The following is a 14,375-nucleotide window of genomic DNA, read 5'->3' on the forward strand; positions in this document are numbered from 1 at the left end:
GGTGAGGGTGGCCCGAGGGGCGCTCGGGGCGGGCCGCTCGTCCGGGCTGGGCTGTGCACGCCGAGCTGGGCTCCGCTACATTTTCTCAGTCACCTGCAGGGAAAGCACACCTGGTCAGCAGGCCTGAGCTCGGCGCCGCGGGCAGGGTGGGCGGGGCCACGCTGGCTCCTGACTGCCCGCCAGGTCACAGCCTCGGGCCGCAGGGGCCTTCTGCGCTCTGCACAGCACCCCTGACGGGGACCCCCCCAAAGCTAGAGCAAGTCCCCTGCCTCACATGTGACCAGCGCTTAATGAATGTTTGCTCTTTGCCCCTTTGGAATAAGACACTGGGAACCCAAAGTTAAGGCCCGTCTTTCATACAAGGGTGTGTGGCAGCCTGATGGGAACAGTGGGTTAGAAACACCAAAGGGAGTGGCGGCTGGGACCCCTGGGCCCCTCCCCGGGGCCTACAAACTTCACCTCGGAAGGGGTCACACCCTCAGCCCAGGTGCCCCGCCCCAGGCCGGCTCACCCGTCACCCAGCCCCGTGCCCGAATCTGCTGCCCCCAGGCCTGGGGCCGCCCCTCCCTCCTCCTGTGTCCTAGCGCCAGCGCAAGTGTGGGAAATGGGTGCATCCACCAACTTTGCCTGGATGAAAAAGCAGAGGCGGGCTGAGTCCTGCTCTGCACTCATTCCCTGCGACACCCCGTGCCTCAGTTTCCTCACCTGCACAGAGAGATACAAGAGTGCCCCCAGTGTCCCCCAAGGCCTCCATCCTGTGCTTTAGACACCCATGCTGAGGTGCACAGCGGGTCCCATCCACCTGGTGAGGCTCTTCAAGGCCTGGTCTGGGAGGCCGTGGTCTGGGAGGTCCTGGGGGACCACTGGGACCCACTGGCCAGGAGCTCTGAGTGGGAGGCCGTGCCGTCAGCCAGCCCTCAGCCTTCTGTGAGTAGGGACCTGGCCCCATGGCTGTCCTGCAGTGTCCCCGGGCCCGGTCTCACAGCGACTCCCCTGGACCAAGCCCCACCCTCCCTACGTCCCTGCCGTGACCCTCTCCAGCCTGTTCTCCACGCCGTCTCACGAGCAACTGTGCCAGGACCCAGCCCCCCGGCCCCACCCTCCCGCCTCCCCGTGTCCTGCCATCGCAGTGAACTCCCAACGCCTGTGCGATTCACTGGCTGAGCTCCTCCCCAACTGCTATTTCCCCGATGTCTTCTGAAAATGGTCTTGTTTTTAAATGAAACTCTGCAGGCCGTTCCTGGATAGAGGGGCAGCATCACCAGCCATCTAACAGGTAACCAAGGGCCGGGTAATACTGAGGGAGACGCCGGAGGTGGGGCGCCCCACTGGACGGCAGCAGAGGGGCCCTCCGCGCCCCGCCCCCAGCCAGACCCCTGCCCCGCCCACCCAGCCTCGGGCTGGTCCAGAACACAGTCCACCGTTATTTCCTCCCGAGGGCTCTGGCTGGCTCAGACCCCCAGGGGCTGAGCGGCCTCTACCCTGGCCCTGGCCTCCCAGCACCAAGAGCTTTCGACGTAGTAATGGATCTTCAGCCCCAGCCTGGCATCTCCCTAAAGGCAAGTTCACGGTTTTCTCCAACATCCATTTAGGCACAAATTCGATAAGTGTCTTGACCTCATTATTTATGGAAATGAGTGTGGACAAAGTAAATCTCCCCAGAGCCCACTGGGAGCACGTGAGGGGTCCCACTCACCCACACCCGAGGCAGGGCGTCCAGGGCCCCTCCTTCTGCCTGGGCCATGCTCGTCCTCCGGGAGCACCTTTCAGGGCGACTCCTGGGGAGCAGCACGGGGGTCTCCCCCTCTCCCCCGCATCCTATGTGTACTGAACGCATCCACTTTGAGCCTTTGGAGAGTCAGCACTTTGGTAGATGGAGCCACCATACTTCCCCATGGGCACCACTGCCCACATTAGAGGGAGACGGGGCTCCCGTGACATGGAGGCCACGTGTGCCCGGGCAGCTTCGGGGTCCCCTGGTCCCTGTTACGTGCTTCTCTGCACCCTGTGGCTTCGCCACACACACACCCACACCCACAAAGCACAGTCTCACGGATGCTACATACGTAACACATGCTTCCATGTCCTTCCTGCCACCCCGGGAGAAAGAAAGGGCGGACGGAGGGGACACAGAGGCCTTGGGAGTGGTGAGGTCTCGGCCAGCACTGCGAAGCCCTCCACCTCGGGGATGCCGGGGGCTTCAGCTGGCTCGTGCCAGGGCTGTGCTCTCGTCCGAGGAGGCCCGTGATTAGCCAGTGCGAGCACAGGCCTGAGGGGCTGCGGCGGGGCCGTCTGAGGAGGACACCACGGGCACCCACTGGACAGGGCCCTTGTGACCACCCTGGCTGCCCAGCGTGGGCCTGGATCCGCACGGGGGCTGCATTCACCAGGGCTCAGCCCCACCGCTCTCTGCCAAGGGCTCTCCCTCCCTGGCTGAGACCCTCGGGCCCGCCCGCGAAGCCCAAGCTGCCCACCCAGGGTGGGGCCCTCACAGCAGCTGACGGGCCAAGGGCCGAGCATGGATCCTGCAGGGATGGTGGTCACAGGTTGCAGCAGGCGGGGCCGCCTGCACGGAGACTGGATGCTGGGTGGTCAGGGTGGGGATGGGGGGGGCGTGCCTGTCCCTCCCTTGGGGAAACGAGCAGCTTGCTAAACGCAGACACATCCGCAGGGGCTCCACTGCCTGCCCCCCTTCCTCTCGGCCACCTCCCATGATGGGGCGCCCATGCTAGGACCCACCCTCCCAGCACCTGCTCTCCTTTCCCGCCAGGCAGCCCCACCCCTGAGCCGCAGCCAGCCCTGCACACGCCGCCCCAGCTCTGACAGCTCCGGGTGGCCACTCCCGAACGTCCACGGAGCCCTCTGTGGCCTCGGGGCCCAGCGCACGGAAGGCCTCGGGCTCTCCTGTATGCTCTGGCCGTCGGGTGGGCACTCCTGCCAGGAAGCGTCACTGCCCTCTGGAGGGATCGGAGCAGTGCTGTGCCAGCCCTACCACCAGGTCTCGGGTGGGCTGGAGCCGTCCCCTCCACGTGGAGCCACGCTGTCTGAACCTCAGATGTGGAACCGCCCCCAGACTCAGGGTCCGGCTTCAGGCCTCAGGCCTCCCGCCCGCTCAGTTCAAGGTTGGGAGCTGCGGTGCTGGTGGGAAGGGGAGGGGCGATGTCCGACCGGCCATGCGTGGGGCGGTGACCAGGCTGCAGCCCGCCTGATACTCACTTAAGCACCCTCAAGTCAGTCTGCTCCCGTAATCGGAGTCTGCGTCGCGGTGCCGGGTGCCTTAAATCTTTGCCGTTGAATCAGACTCTCCCAAATACGAGTGTCGTGTGCCTACATGGGAAGCCCAGGGGTGCAGGAGAGGGGGTGGGGGATTTCACCAAGTCCTCTCATGCCCCCTGCACCAACCCAGCTCCCACTTGAGACCCAGACCAACCGCGTTTGCCGCGCTTTGGTCAGAAGTTGTTAAATTATCGGATCCATAGTGCAGTCTGTCCGCCTCTGTCTCGGGGTCTCCAAGGAGGTAATAAAACAAGCAGAAGAGGTCTGTTCTGATCTCTCTGAATAAGTCATTTTGTGTTGGGAGGGTTGAGAGAGGAGACAAAGCTCGCGGTCCACGAGCATGTCTGTACCATGCAACAGTCGCCACGGGAAGCCGGTCCGTATGCCTGGCCCCCACCCATCCTGCCGGCCTCCATCCAGCGTTTCTCCACGTGGAGACTCCGGGCTGGTGCGCCGCCCCCGACGTGCGGGTAGAAGGAAACCGCCAACAGGCAGACCGCAGCCAGGGTGACGCCCCAGCGATGGGTGAGCGGCCAGGGTCATAACGGGGTTTTGACCTTGCAGAGCTGGTCGTATTTACATGGGCTCTTTCTGGGTTAAGCGGTTTATCTACGGAGAAGAAAGGATGTACCTGATGCTTCTGATCTTGTCAATTCCACAGAAATCCAAGGTGCGGGAGGGCCAGAGGCACCTGTCGCATCCCACAGGGACCTCCAAAGTACAGGCCACGGGACCAATGGCCGGAGGAGGGGGCACAGGTCCAGGCCCCAGTGGCAGCGGGGCGGACACACTGGGTGTAGGCTGTGGGGCGCTCAGACCGGGCTGGGGTGTGGGTTCCAGGCGCCTTCCTCCCCAGGCAGGACACTCACCTCACTGCGAGCCTGGCGGCAGGGCTGGCGAGGGTCTGTGGCTCAGAGTGGACACATTTTACTCCCTGGGACAGGCCAGCCGTGGGCCCCAGAGGAGCCCTGAAGAGACCCCTTTTCCATTAAAATTCATTTTTCTTGGAAAACATCAACATCCCCCAGAGAGGGAAGTCAACTGGTCATGCAAGGCTGGATGTAAGTGTTGATCAAAGACTCTGACCCACGCCTGGAGACCTCCAGAAAGAGGAGTTTTGCTTGGGCGGAACAGGGAGAGCATGGGGCAGGCGGGGAAGCCCCCAGCAGGGCCTGGCCTCAAGGAGGTGGGGCTGGGGAGTAGCACGGGCTCCGGGGGCTGCGGGGTGGTGCAGGCGCAGGCGGCGGCAGAGGGCTGCCCAGCCAAGAAGCCCGGAGGGCCTCCACCCCTGGCCCTCCCATCGCCGACCCTGGGAACAGCGGACCCCTGAGCATCCTGGGGCCTTCCCGCAGATGAAGGACGGGAGACAGTCCTCCAAAGGGCTATCGGGGCAAAGAGGCTGAGGCTGAATCGACTTTTCTAGGGGCCAGAGGCAGAGGTCAGGAGTCCGAGGGGCGTGCACGAGGCTACAGCGTGAAGCTTCGTGGGGACCAGGGCCCGGAGCAGCCCCAGTGCAGCCACACCAGCCATAGTGCCTGTGCCTGCGGGACACGACCCGGGGAGCCGAGTCACGTCAGCCTTCGGTCGAGTGCCCAAGTTCCTGCACCCTGAGCCGCTACCCACGCGCTATCTCTCGTCCTGAGGTCGGAACAGCTCTGAGCAAACAGGGCAGCAGCCCCTCTCGTCCCCCACCCAGCAAGGAGGCCTCTGCCGTCCTGCTCTGACCCCAAGGAGGACACGACTGCCCAGCACAGGGTTTTCTCGGCTCAGCAAAAGGCCCAGAGAGGCGGCCGCGCACAGCACCCCATCAAAGGGACTTTTCTGGCAAACCTTCAAGTCAGGCCACTGGGTCCCCTAGGCAGAGGCATCCCGTCCGAGGGTACAAGGAGGAGAAAAACGGCCGAGCCCGGCGGCAGGCCCGGGGGCAGCTGAGGGTTGCTCCGGGTGTGCTTCTCTGACCTGGAAGTCTGGGTGTCACAGCCCGCACAGCGTGCGCCCAGTGCTGCGTTTGGAAACAACTCGCCTTCCTGCACCGACTTCAGACACATCCCAGTTTGGGGACGGCTTTCTGCGAATTCACAGGAAGGAGCATCTGACTGGCTTCATTTCCTCCCAGGAATGACATGTGTCCTACTAGACACGGCCCGGAAATCGTCAGGGATTGGTGGGCTTCTGCCGCAATGCCCTTCGCTTGTAACAGCAAGACTTTTGTTGCTAATCAAATCAGACGTGTGAAGAAAGGGCTCGTCTCGTGCTAAACCGACAGCAACCCTTAGAAACACGCACGGTGTTTTTAATGTATCTCCTAAGAGAGATTAGAATTATTGAGGGTTTGGGTTATAACCGTTATTTTTAACTGCAACATTCTCCAAGAAGTCAAATGCGTGTTGGTCTTGCACAAACCCTGACTGGAAATGGAGTTTGCAGAAAATAGGGTGGTGGTGTTTGATAAAAGGAAGAAGGGAAGGAAAGGAAACTTTCCAATACCCTCTCTCCGGGTTCTGGTGGGAACTGCTGTGAAGAACGCTAGGAACCAGGCATGGCCCACCTGGCCGGGAAGTTAGGGCTGAACGGACCAGGGTGGTCCCCTTTCCCTGCCCACTCTGTCCTGCTACCAGGCACACGACCTCCCAGAGATATTTTAGAAAGTGATTCTCAAGCCCCCAAAAGCATGGTCCAGGCTCTCCAGGAGGAGGAAGTGCTCAGGAGTCCATGTGGTGGGCAGAGACCCTGTTCTTGATCATCAGGTGTAGGAAATCCAGCTCCGGGAGAGAAGCGTCTGGGTAAGGAGTCCCCTCCTCAGCCCAAGCGTTCCTCACGTGGCAGGAGGTTACTGTGAAGACAGGCCATAGGAGAGGAAGAGCCAAACGGGGCTCCAGGCGGGCGGCCATCCGTGCCTGGTGAGATGGCCGACCCACCTGACATGCATCCTACTGGATGCATCGGCCGGGGGGGGCGGGGTATGTGCTTCTACAGGGCCTGTGGGACATCTGTGCTCCCACCACGGTGACCATCACAACAGACGATAAGATCCTCCAGGGGAGAAGATGCCGGTTCTTCTCACAAGGCCCGTGGTTCAGCCACAAGATCTTTGCCGTGACCTCAACACACTCGTATTTTTATCTATAAAGTTGATGGTGAGTCATCATTTCTAGTTTACAGGACTGAATCCAATGCATTTCCCTTTTTGTTGGAAGGAGATGTGTGTGATTCAAGGCTGCAGTTTTGACTCACCCGTGAATGGGTTAAAACACTGAACTTTCCTAGAGGTGCCACGACTTATTCTTAAATAAACTTCGAGATGATTGTAGATTCAGATGCAGCCATATGAACTAATACAGAGAGATCCCATGTACCCTCAGTGCAGTTCCCACCACGGAAGCATCTTGAGAAACTAAGAATCATGACCAGGACACTGATTTTGGAAATGTCAGGTTACGGAACACGCTCTCTCCACGAGGATCCCTCCTGTTGCCTTTTAAACCCAACCATATCCCCTCCTTAGCCCCTGGCAACCACAAATCTGCTCTCCATTTCTATAATTTTGTCATTTCAAGAATGTTATAGAAACGAAATCGTATAGTATGTGACCTTTTGGAATCACCTTTTTTCACTCAGCGTAATTCTGGAGATCCATCCAAGTTGTGTGTGTCGAGTTCATGTTCATTCGTGTTTACTGCTGTGTACGTAGCACTCGTAGTGTGGTCACGTTATCCACTCACCCACTGAAGGACGCCTGGGCTGCTTCCAGTTTTGGGTTATTACGGACAAGGCTGCCATAAACATTCATGGGCAGACTGTTGTGTGAACATAAGTCTTCATTTCTCTGATACAAATGCCTAGAAGTACAGCTGCTGGATCGTACACAGTTGAATGTTTAGTCACTTAAGAAACTGCAAACTGCTTTCCAGAGGGGCCGCACCATCTGACACTCCTGCCCCCAGCGTGTGAGGGATCTGGTCTGTCTGCATCCTCGCCAGCATTTGGTGTTGCTATTTTTGATTCTAGCCATTCCGATAGGTGGTATCTCGTTGTGGTTTTATTGTTTTAATGAGGTATAGTTGATTTACAATGTTGTGTTAGTTTCTGCTGTACAGCAAAGTGACTCAGTTATACATATATATATATATATATACATTCTTTTTTTATATTCTTTTTCATTATGGTTTATCCAAAGATATTGAATATAGTTCCCTGTGCTATATAGTAGGACTTTTCTGTTTATCCATTCTATATATAAGAGTTTGCATCTGCTAATCCCTAACTCCCAATCCATCCCTCCCCCACCCACTTCCCTCTTGGCAACCACAGATCTGTTTTCTATGTCTGTGAGTCTGTTTGTGTTTTGTAGATAGGTTCACTTGTGTCATATTTTAGATTCCACACATAAGTGATGTCACATGGTATTCGTCTTTCTCTTTCCGACTTACTTCACTTAGTATGATAATCTCTAGTTGCATCCATGTTGCTGCAAATGGCATTCTTTCATTCTTTTTTATGGCTGAGTAGTATTCCATTATATATATGTACCCCATCTTCTTTATCCATTCCTCTGTCGATGGACATTTAGCTTGTTTCCATGTCTTGGCTATTGTGAAGAGTGCTGCTATGAACACAGAGGTGCAGGTATCTTTTTGAATTGTAGTTTTGTCCGGATATATGCCCAGGAGTGGGACTGCTGGATCATATGGTAGTTCTGCTTTTAGTTTTCTGAGGAACCTCTGTACTATTTTCCATAGTGGCTACACTAATTTACATTCTTACCAACAGCGTAGGAGGGTTCCTTTCTTCTGCACACCCTCTCCAGCATTTGTCACTTGTAGACGTTTTAATTATGGCCATTCTGACCCGCGTGAGGTGGCACCTCATTGTAGTTTTGATCTGCATTTCTCTAATAATTAGCGGCGTTGAGCATCTTTTCATGTGCCTGTTGGCCACCTGTATGTCTTCTTTGGAGGAATGTCTATTCAGGTCTTTTGCCCATTGTTTTTTTGTTGTTGTTTTTGTTTTTATTTTTATTGGGCTATAGGGGATGGGTTGGGAAATATCCCTGCAAGTTGTGCCCCACTAGGGAAGTGTCCATCTCATCTTCCTGGAGGGGCTTCCAGAGCTTTTTTCTTTGTCCTGGAGCCGTGGTTCTTGCTGGCAGCAGCCTCCTCGGGTTCACTGCTGAGGGGCTCCTCCTTGGAAGAGAATTTCCTCTTTTTCTCGGGGACCCTCTTGTGTCCTGACTCTTCAGGGTCCCTCTCTGGTTCCTCTTTGGGGGAAGATTTCTTCCTCTTGGTGAGACTTCCACTGCCAGCTGTCCCTTCAGGATCACTACTAACCAACTCCTCCTTGGAAAAAGATTTTTCTTTTTTGGGTTTGGAGGAGACGGATGGGTCTTCCATTCCATTCTCCTGAGGTGCTTCCTGGGGCTTTTGCTTTTGCTTCCTTTTGGGTCTTTCATTGTCCCCTCACATTCCTCCGGGGTCCTACTGCTGTTCTCTGAAGACGCCGCCATCGCAGCCAGCCTTTTCTTCTCCTTCTTCAAGCGTTTCTTCTCCTATTTCTCCAGCTTCCTAGCAATCTCGGCAGCCGCTTCCTCTGCCTGAACCATTGCCTCCTTCATGACATCTAGATTCTTTCGTGGAATCTCTCCAGTCTCATAGAAGGACGGCCGCTCCTCAACTTGCTCTCGAAGCTTCTCCCCAAATACACTGGTAGGTACCTCAGAGAAGCAGTCAATTCGTGAGGCAATACTGCATTTGTTTGCCAGGTATGGGGAGATGCGTTTTGCCCGTTTCCCGATTGGGTTGTTTGTTCTTTTGCTGTTGAGTTGTATGTGCTGTTTGTATATTCTGGAAACTAAGCCCTTGCCGCTCGCGTCATTTGCAAACATTTTCTCCCATTCCATAGGTTGTCTTTTCCTTTTGCTTATGGTTTCCCTTCCTGTGCACAAGTTTGTAAGTTTGATCAGGTCCCATTTGCTTATTTTTGTTTTTATTTCTACTGCCTTGGGAGATTGACCTAAGAAAACATTGGTACAATTTATGTCTTACGGTGGTTTTCACAGGCATTGCCCTAACCACTACCGGTGACGTCTTTTCATGTTCTCATCCGCCATCTGTACATCCTCTTCAGTAAGACGTCTGCTGCTAGGCTGTTCTCGGCTGTTCTGCTGCTGGCCCTTTGGCCAGAGAGAGCAGGCTTTTCTTGGGGCTGTTTCTGTCTGTGCCTGTTGGTATGTCTGACTTGGCCTCTCCAACTCCCAATGCCGGAATGTACGAGGCCAAGGAAACCCAGGGAGCTCTCCGTGCTGTATCTTCTTGGGTCTCGAGGACCCTAGCTGGATGCCTCCTTCATGCCCCCTTTCAGAGTCTCCTTATGTTTGTTTTAGACCCAATGTGCAGAGTTTTTCTTGTCTTGACAGGAGGAACAGGAGAAGCATGTCTGCTCCGTCTTCCTGGAGGCAGAAGGCCTGCCACAACTTTGTGAGCAAAGAAGGAAATCTTGGACTTGTATTTACGACTATTTCAGTTATAATTTAAATCACAAGCACGATTTGAAATTTTCCAGCTCAAGTCTCAGGATCAAAGACAGACATGACATTAAGTGATTGTAGAAACCACCCACCTGTTTGAGGAAAGGGTCATCACCCCCGCACTTGAGTGAACGGCTCTTGGGGGAAAACACGTGCTGTATAAGGTGCTTTAATTCGGTCCAGGGAGGAAGGCTTACCTGACATTAACCCCTGGATGTCCCTCCTGAGACACAAGAACTGGCAGCAGCTATGACTTTATAAAGTGAACCACTGAGCGCTGTACATGTCTTCCAGGTGGCAGCGCAAGAGTTTTGTTTTGAAAACAACAGAACCGGGTTTATACACAGCTTTGCTTCTACCAAACCCATCACCTGCCCAATCACGTTTAAAAATGGAGACATGTGGGCTTCCCTGGTGGCGCAGTGGTTAAGAATCCGCCTGCCAGTGCAGGGGACACGGGTTTGAGCCCTGGTCCGGGAAGATCCCACATGCTGCGGAGCAACTAAGCCCGTGCGCCACAACTACTGAGCCTGTGCTCTAGAGCCCGCGAGCCACAACTACTGAGCCCGTGTGCCACAACTACTGAAGCCCGTGTGCCACAACTACTGAGCCCATGCGCCACAACTACTGAGCCCATGTGCCACAACTACTGAGCTTGTGCTCTAGAGCCCGCGAGCCACAACTACTGAGCCCACGCACCTAGAGCCTGTGCTCCGCAACAAGAGAAACCACCACAATGAGAAGCCCGCGCACTGCAACAAAGAGTAGCCCCCGCTCACCGCAACTAGAGAAAGCCTGTGCACAGCAACGAGGACCCAACACAGCCAAAAATAATAAATAAATAAAATAAATTTTAAAAATAAAATAAAATTAAAAAAATAAAATAAAAATGGAGACGTGTAACCACCAGATTTCCAGGAAAGACTCTCAGGATCACCAGCCAAAACCTGGTTCTTCAGATGAGGAAACTGGGGTTCAGAGGGAGCACGTCCCCCAAGGAGCGCCTGGTCCAGGCCTGCTCTCCCCACAACACATGGCACAGCATGGCCTGGTAGATTCCCCTCAAGGCTCGTGATCCTGAGGCAGCGGAGACAGACCCCAGAAGGGTGACCTCAAGAGTGAGCCACATTAGCCGAGGCTGAAGGCTGCTCCGTTTCTGACTCAGAAAGGCTGAAAGGAAAGCCTCAAAAGCAACAAACTCTTCCCAAGTGGCTCACCTGCGCCCCAGAACAATGCTCAGATATTTAAAGGAACACAAAGAATTCAGCCCCAACAATATAAAATCACAATGTCCGGCATTCAATCAAAAATGACCAGGCATGCAAACAAGTAGGGAAATAAGACCTAATGAGAGGGGGAAAAAAAACAACTAATAGAAAGAAATGCAGACGTGAGGCAGATGTGAGGATCAGTAGGACCAGGATGTTAAAACAGCCAGTATTGATAAAACCACAGCTCCAGAAGGTAGAGGAAACAGCAGCAGGTGAAGAAGAGACATGGAGTAAATTCTGAAGGATCCAAGTCAATAACACGGAGATAAAACACCGTGTCTGAGATGAGAAATACGCTGGACGGTGTTAACATCAGAATTATATATCGCAGAAGAAAGGGCTCGTGAACTTGAAAGAGAGCAATGAAAGTTGTCTAAACCAGAACAGTGATTGGAAACCTACTGTCATCGATTTAAAAAATATGTCAACAACCTCTTCTTTAGTAGAATCTTTACATTATTCCTCTTCTTTTTGAAATTCTACCAAACACACAGAGTAAGGTTATATATGGCCCCCAATGGGATACCTTTTTTTGATTGAAGGACTTTCATTGATCACCCTATCACATCTTTACAGCACAAGAAAACGCATATAAATGGAAATTTAGATTTTTTTACTGTGACCTTCAGCACTGAGGTTATACAAACTTATCTTTCAGGTTGAGTTATCATTGCAATTATTATGGCTGTATAACTGGTTCAAATGGCACCATTACAAATTCTGATAAATTATTAAATGTAAGAAGTAAAGTTGTATTAGAAACGCATCTCTGAGTAAGCTGGAGGGGGCTGGTGGTCTCAGTACTTTGGTTAAAGCTTTCCTTTCTCCCTGTGTTTGGTGCCCAAGAGCTGTCCACCTGGGGAGGGGAGGGTCTGCCTGGCTTTGCAGAGCCGGTGGGGGGCGGGGGGAGATGAAGAGGGAGCTGCGGGCGGCCCACACTCCCCCTCGGAAAGCCCTCTAAGTGCGCACAGTGGGTGCACATCCTGCTGCTCGCAGACCACTGCACAAAAGGCCCAGAATCCAGGCACCCGGGGCCTGCCCGGTGCCTCACGTTCTCACACCGCCCTGGGGGCTGATCCTGGACAGTCTCAGAAAGGGTCCCAGGAGTTTCTGAAAGCCCAGGACGGGCTGCACACGAGGCGAAGGCCAGGTCCCCGCAAGGGGTGTCAGGGCTGCAAGGAAGCAAAGGAGGTTCTCGGGAAGCCTCTGCAGAATCCCTCCTGGCACCGGGAGTGCACACGACGGATGGGAGAACTGGCCTTGGAGAGGGCAGGGGCACACTGGTGAATGACGTCCACTCCTGGAGGGCCTGGTGGGCCTCGGGGGCAGCCGGCGAGACAGAAGGCACCCCGGAGCCTCTTGCTGCACCTCACGGCCTGAACCTCGCATTTGCCCCCCAAGTCCGGCTCACCCGGAAACTCGGGCTGGGGGACGTCACCTCCCACTGGCACAGTGCCATCTGGTTCTCACCGCACTGGCTCACTGCACTCATTGCCTCAAATACAGAAAGGGTTTAAATGAAACACTTTCATTTTTCCCATCTTTGTACTCACGTACAGCTTCTTTGGCTCTGAAACCTGCCAGCCACTGAACCGAGACGCAGGGCTCAAAGTGTGGTATCTGGGGTGTGTTTCCACAAGCGTGTTAATGCCTGGGCCCAGTTGAGAAGAGTGGCTCGGTCTGGGGTTGCCGCTCAGCTCGGGACCCCGCGGGAAGCCTTGGCTGAGGATGGGACCCAGCCTCTGAGCCTGCGTCCTGGCTTGAGACCAGGACTGGAATGACCCAGACAGGGCAGAGCCTCACTCATAGACACAGCCCTGGGGACTGCTGACATACAGGGTCGTTTCTGCTCACATGCGTGGCCGAGATGAATGGAAAACAGCTAATCTAAATAAGTGATAGATAGATAGATAGGAAGGATAGATAGATAGATGAGAGATGGATAGAGTGAGTGAGTGAGTGAGCAGACAGACAGACAGAATGATGGACCAAAGCAGCCTCCTTTGTCCTCCTTCCTGAAGACACTCTTCCTACATCTCCTGAAGTTCAACCAAGGTCTGGCTGAGGGTCTATCTGTTCTAAAAGAAATGTCTTACTACTGATGAATCAACATCAGGTATGCTGTTTCGCGCACGACCGGGGCACGGCCTGCCGTGTATCTGCCTGAGAGACACGTGGTCCCCCCGCCCGGAGGGGAAGGGTCTCATCACCACTGAGATGCCTTCACAAGCTAGCGGCCAGCTCCCAGGGCTGTGAGTTGCACAGAAGGCCTTGCTGACCCACGTGCCCTGCCCCAGCTGGTCCTATGCTGGGTGGAACGGCAGGGTCAAGGGCCACTGAGGCAGCTAGAGATGGAGGCAGACCTGGAGGATGCACACTCTACCAGGACTGGACCTTCTGAGGGTCTGAATAAAGATGGGGAGGTGGCAGTGGGACAAGAACAGGCTGTGGTCAAAGGGGCAGGCTGGGCGGGCCAACACGGGTACCGTCACCCGTGTGATGAAGGGACACCACGATGGCTGGGGGAGGATGGCCCTTCTGCTGCCTGGGCGCCCACAGGGGGTCTACACAGCACCTACCTCACACTGCAGACAAAATACCACTTTCCCACGGGCTGCAGAAATAAACATGAGAGGTGAAACAGCCATCCTCTAGAGGAAAACCTAGTGGGGCTTCATGACCTTGGAAACGCACAGATTTCTTATCAGGACACAAACAGCACTGCCCATAAAGGAAAACTGGGTAGCTGGGACTGTATCGAGGACAAAGGAGAGGGAAAAGGCAAACCACCGGCTCAGAGAAGACGTCTAAACACCCGCTCGCCGAGGACTGTCCAGAGCACGGGAAGAACTCTGACAACGAACTAGATACAGACGGACCACCCGGGGGGAAGCGGGCAGAGATGTAAACAAGCACCTCACACCGTGGATGCCCAGAGGCCGTGGGCAGGACGACGGGCTTGGCCTCATGGTCACAGTGAGATGGCCACACGGTGGGTCCCCTCCCCCACCCAGACTCCCGTTCCCTCCATGGGAAAGTGCCAGTCAGAGGACGGGGCGTCACCCGGGGCACCCCGTGTCTTCCCCTCTCTAGGCCCCCAAGTTCTGCTCTGGCCACAGGTTAACGCCTGGCTCACTCTCCCGTACGGTTTAGAGGTATTTCCTGGTAGTAGGACAAGTTGACTACCAGTTACTCTATAGCTGCCATTAGAGGAATTCAGGAAACGCTTTGTTCACGGAACACGGCTCAGAACTAGTGTTCTGTGACATAATTTAGGGGAAATGCTATGCTGGTTGGTAAGGAGT

The 14,375-nt window shown here is 54.8% G+C and overlaps 1 pseudogene; it reads right to left on the minus strand.

The window, feature by feature from the left end:
- Window positions 1-8,360: 8,360 nt before the first annotated feature.
- Window positions 8,361-8,887, minus strand: LOC136136562 (nucleolar protein 56 pseudogene; annotated as a pseudogene).
- Window positions 8,888-14,375: the final 5,488 nt, after the last annotated feature.

This window comes from Phocoena phocoena, chromosome 16 (assembly GCF_963924675.1).
Source record: "Phocoena phocoena chromosome 16, mPhoPho1.1, whole genome shotgun sequence".
NCBI classification, from domain to species: domain Eukaryota; kingdom Metazoa; phylum Chordata; class Mammalia; order Artiodactyla; family Phocoenidae; genus Phocoena; species Phocoena phocoena.